The sequence below is a fragment of the Lepisosteus platostomus genome, chromosome 1 (assembly GCF_059453375.1).
Source record: "Lepisosteus platostomus isolate fLepPlt1 chromosome 1, fLepPlt1.hap1, whole genome shotgun sequence".
Classification (NCBI taxonomy): domain Eukaryota; kingdom Metazoa; phylum Chordata; class Actinopteri; order Semionotiformes; family Lepisosteidae; genus Lepisosteus; species Lepisosteus platostomus.
In genome coordinates this window covers 83,898,043-83,903,016 of record NC_142611.1, presented here as the reverse complement: position 1 = coordinate 83,903,016, position 4,974 = coordinate 83,898,043, and the positions used below count along the sequence as shown (strand labels likewise).

The window sequence follows — 4,974 nt, the reverse complement described above, 5'->3', positions numbered from 1 at the left end:
TGAGGAATGGACTGGCATCCCACCCATCTTCATCAGTGCAGTGAGCTGTATGGTTAAACCATTGTAAATGGATTTATACCTCCTAGTTGGCAGTTATCAGTCATTTAAACCAGACCTCACTAACCAAACAATCTAATTAGTTTAAAACTGTATAACACTTACATTTTCTAGACCATTAACCTCTTTTGAATTTAACCCTTTGTACTGCCAGCATGGCTAGCAGTTGTCTCTACCCCAAACTGCAACCTCTACACAACTCCATACAATTCTGACAACAACTTTTTTCATAAATAAACTATTATATTCCCACTGTTGGTCTACTCTGTAATCTTAAACTGCTGCAGCTATAACAATTTCACACTAATTACATAAATATTTCACAAACAAGGTGTTACAAAAATAGCACTTTCCTTTGCAATGCAGTCTCAATCTATACAGTATGAAATGGCTTGATCTGTAGCAGTACTTGTACTATCTCAGTCCCACACTTTTGTAACCCTTTAAAAGACATCAACTGTTACATTAAGAGAGATTTAGTAATGCCAGCAGCCCAATTCACCGCAAATACAATAAACCTGATATACTACACAACATACTTAAGTAAACTGCTTTTCAGACATTTTCACTTGAAATGGAATGGAAAACTGAAATTATACAGCAATTTCTCTTAAATGAAAGTGTATAGTGGGAGGCACCATAGACAGCACCAGTAAAAAGTCAACACCCCAGCTGAGGAGACAGAAGCACCAGTGTGAGGTTAGCTGGGAACAAAAACAATACAAAAAATGAGGAAAAGTAAGCGACTGCCATGTTACCTACAAGCTGGGCTTAACCTATCTAATGGGGTCCAGCCTGGGGAAAAAACTGCTAGCACAGCAGTCACCAGACTGAACATTTGCTATTCAGTGGGGTCCAGTCTGTGCATAAGTTAGTGCATAAAAAGGTGCATGCATGCATTTGCCTGCCCCTATGAAAGGGCATAAAGGGACAGGCAAAACAGAAGATGAAAACCTAAGACGGGTACAATCCTCAGCAGGACTGATGGTGCAAAAACACCATCATCCATTGGTGGCTCTGCTCCTCTCAGAGGTTGTCCAGTGTGACTTTATAGGACCTGCCCAGCTGGGGCTCATGAGCTGGAAGCCAGGACAGCTGGGACTACAAAGACAAGGGGTTTCCCTTCTACCAGGGCTCCACCTCCACAATGGGCCCACCCCTGCATAATGCCGCCCCATTACACTTATAATGGGAATAAGTGTGCATATTCATTTCTACACTATTTCACTATGCACAAATCACCCAGTGGCAAATTTAAAAACATTTAAAAACCACAAATTGCATTTCAATTCTGTGTTTTACACCGTCAATGTCTAAAATATATACCTTAAAGCTCACCTATTTTCTCCACAAATACCACAGGTTTTCATAATACAGGAATGTATACAAATGCTTAGATCACTAAAAATAAAATTAAAACTGCTTATAAACATCCTCTATGCTGAGGAATGTACCCAAAGAGTACCCAAATAAATGTTAAATAAATGTACCCAAAGATTGTGACCTAAATAAAACAATGTAGGGAAAAGCAGGTCCAGTGCCAGTATATACTCAATATAGCACCTTGTACAACCACAATCAGCATACAAGAAACAAAAGAAAACCGACTCGGTACATTTAGCCATTTTTAATCATCCCACACCAACAAAAATAGATTTTCAATACATGACATTTTCTGGCAAAGAATTTACAAAGCCACATAACTCCATATCTCTTCTCACAAAACAGAACAAACAACCCCCATCTTTCTCCTACCTCATTCTGTAGGAAATCCCCTCCCATGACAAAGGGCTTTGTGTGCAGGTACCAAAAAAGAGCGGCACACAGCTAAACCAATCCTTCTTTTCCAAGTGAGTGGATGGCATTAGTTTTCCTTTTATTCATTTCTACCTTACATGCTCAATTCAGCTTTACTCTACAGCCAATGCAAGATTTATATACATGTGTGCACCCATGCAAATAAATCATTGCATGACCTTTGAGTCTCTCAAACTCTGCTTTTCAAATGGCCTAGAATGTGCACAACAGCTACAAAGTTACCAACTGCCAACTCTATCTCAATTCCAGCACTAGAAGTCACTTTGTCTCCTCCCTGCCAGGTGGCTCAGGTGCTGAAGTTACAAGCCATGGTCCTAACAGCCATTACAAGGCTGGTGTGCAGAGATTCACTTAGAGCTTCATGCAACTCTTGTTGTACCATGAATAGCACCTGAACCTCTTTCCTGCCCACAATTAACCCACCAAAGACCTCCCTCCCTTTCTCTGCCTTTGTTGTTAGGAACTTCTAAAGCAGCTTTGATGCTCCTCTGGTGAATCCATTGGCTTCTGGAATTGGAACAGGCACATGATTCCCCAAGCAGATCTTGGCAGACAGAACCCACTACCCAGTCTGCTGCGTCTGGGCTCCGGTCCTGGTGAACGTCCTCCCTTGGCAGCAAAGGCCTGATCATCCCCCAGACAGCAGAGAACCTCAAGAAAAAATAAGAAACTGGACTGAGTCCTCTGCACTAGTCAGAAATGGTCCAGCCAACATTCCCACTCCCAACACCAGTTTTGACCTAAACCGCCATAATGTTCAGTGCTACACCTTTTCAGAACAAACCAACAGAAACCCACCCTGAAGAGTGCAAAAGCAAAACCCCATGGTGCAGGACTCCTACCACAAGGGAGAACTTCAGTTATATTATCTTGTTTAAAACATTATTTCAACATAAGTACACAAGTTACAAATTACAGGTTCATCCTTCTCTAAACAGCCAGCTAACCAACTTATCCCTTCCCTCAACCCCAACAAACCCAAACAAAATAACCCAGAATGTTCTTGCCTGCTTACCCAGGACATAGATCCACTTGCTTCTCTTCCAATGCCTTATAAAGAGTGGACACTGAGAGAAGAAATAGAACTGTTAAAATTACAAAATCAAAGATTCTCAAATATTCAATTCTCCATGAAATGAACTAAAGATAATGCACGGCTTTCAGATTGTCCTACATTCCTCTGACAACAGGGTCTTTCAAGTCCATTTTAAGTGTAAAAAACGATAAAAGTCAAGAGTAATATATGGAGTTTTTAGGATGTACTGCACTGTTTGCTGCAACTCCCGTGCACACGCCAAAAGCTGCCTGCCCAATATACTCAACGTACCCCATTTAACATGATATGCAGTCTACACTAATGTACCTGAATGTACCCAAGTAAACCAATATATACCCGTAGTATCCAAATGTACTCGATTAAAACCCCATGTACTCAGTGTGCTCATTATGCTCAAAATGCCCCCATCTCTCTTCCTGGATGGAGAGGGACTCACCTGACCCACTCACCTGACTAGATCCTTTGATGTTACTGTTGACTTTGTCTTGGAACAAGCACCCCACTCCTCCAACAGATCTTCATGGAAAGGTCCCGGAGACCAGCACCATCTGTTCTCCACTCCTGGTGATAAAAGATCCTCCCTCTGAAGCAAAGGCCTGGTCAACCCTTCTGGCAGCAGAGAGCCTGAAAAGGAGAGAAATTTAGACCAAGTCCTCTGCACTTGTTCGAAACGGACAAGCCAGCATTTCTACTTCCATCATGGACACAGTGCAGCATCTGTCCAACACAGACCTACTGTAAAACACCCTGCAGAGAGCAAAAGAGAAAACCCCCAGTCCAGGGCTTGTGCCACAGGGGATGGGATCTATTGCAGTTCCTCCCCTGAGAGGAAATCAGTTCCTGTCCAACACCAATCAAGAGAACCTGGCTGACATGCTGTCTCCTCAAAGACATAACCAGCAAGGAGTCTGCCGCCAAATCACTGTTGTACTGCAGTGTATCCAAAGTGATTTATTTACATGTGTGCACCCATGAAATAAATCAGATACAAAACTAATTCAGTCTTTGAGCCAGAATGACAGCCAGTCAAGTGCACATCAGTGTGGGAGTGCTTCACCCAAGCAGGGAACAAAACCCAGAAGATAGCCAAAATAAAAAAAAAAACATTTAGCACATTAAAGCATGACCTTATCCATCTGAAGATGTCCAAGAGCTTAACACAGCCTTCTCCAAAAGCACCTTTTCATGATGGGAAAAGAGTGAAACCCACCTCTGGTCCAGGGACCATGTCAAAAGACACTACCTTTGTACCTGCTCCAAGACCCATGGGCATCCAGGAATTTCAAGAAGGACAGCTTGCAGCATCTCTTCACTTTCCACTCTTCAAAGTGGAAGACTTCAATTCTCACAAATGGACATCAACAGGTCACACAGCTGGTATCCTTTTAGCCAGCCAGTGAGCTTCCTCTGAACAGGATTCTCCACGCCTGTCACTCCACACTGTGCTTTCAGATGGCCAGGGACTGGGAAGCACCAATCATTGCACTAGTCTCATTTACAAACACAATAAACACCACTACTGACCAGCCTCATAAAAAGAGTTTGAGTTGTACCTCCCCTCTACTAACCTTCAAACTCACCTTTACCTTGGCCAAAAAGTTGCACTGATTGGGTTAAGAGCAATAAGCAGATCAGCATTAAAGATGCAGGCTATGGTCCAAGAACTTCAGGCAGTGAGATGATTGGATTATCGACCACCAGTATTCCCACCTCACGCAGAGGTTTGATAGTTGTGGCTGATGAGAACTTTGAGCAGGTGGATCACCTTGCCTTTCTCAGGACAGAACTAACCTCCTTTACTCAGAGCTGGGCCACTGGCAGAATGGCATCATGGACTCCTGCAGTGGATAGACACTCCTCCAAACTGTCCATCACAGAGCAGCCAAGGTCAGTGATTCAGGCAATAGCTGAAAAATAGGCACAGCCTTCTGCTTCCTTATAGTTCCATTGACACAGCAGATTTCCAGGGAACCTCCAGATCCTGTTGCAATATTCCATGATGACAGTTGTCACCAGCTTGCTGGAATTCACATGCAGTGCAA

At 42.9% G+C, this 4,974-nt stretch overlaps 1 long non-coding RNA gene across 1 annotated transcript; it reads right to left on the bottom strand.

Annotated features, from left to right (window-relative positions):
• Nucleotides 1-1,930: 1,930 nt before the first annotated feature.
• Nucleotides 1,931-3,609, bottom strand: LOC148679056 (uncharacterized). Its single transcript, XR_015927590.1, has 3 exons — nt 3,382-3,609; nt 2,891-2,942; nt 1,931-2,526 (listed from the first exon to the last, which is right to left on the bottom strand). It is a non-coding gene; the product is annotated as an uncharacterized LOC148679056 (long non-coding RNA).
• Between the last annotated feature and the right edge of the window lie 1,365 nt (nt 3,610-4,974).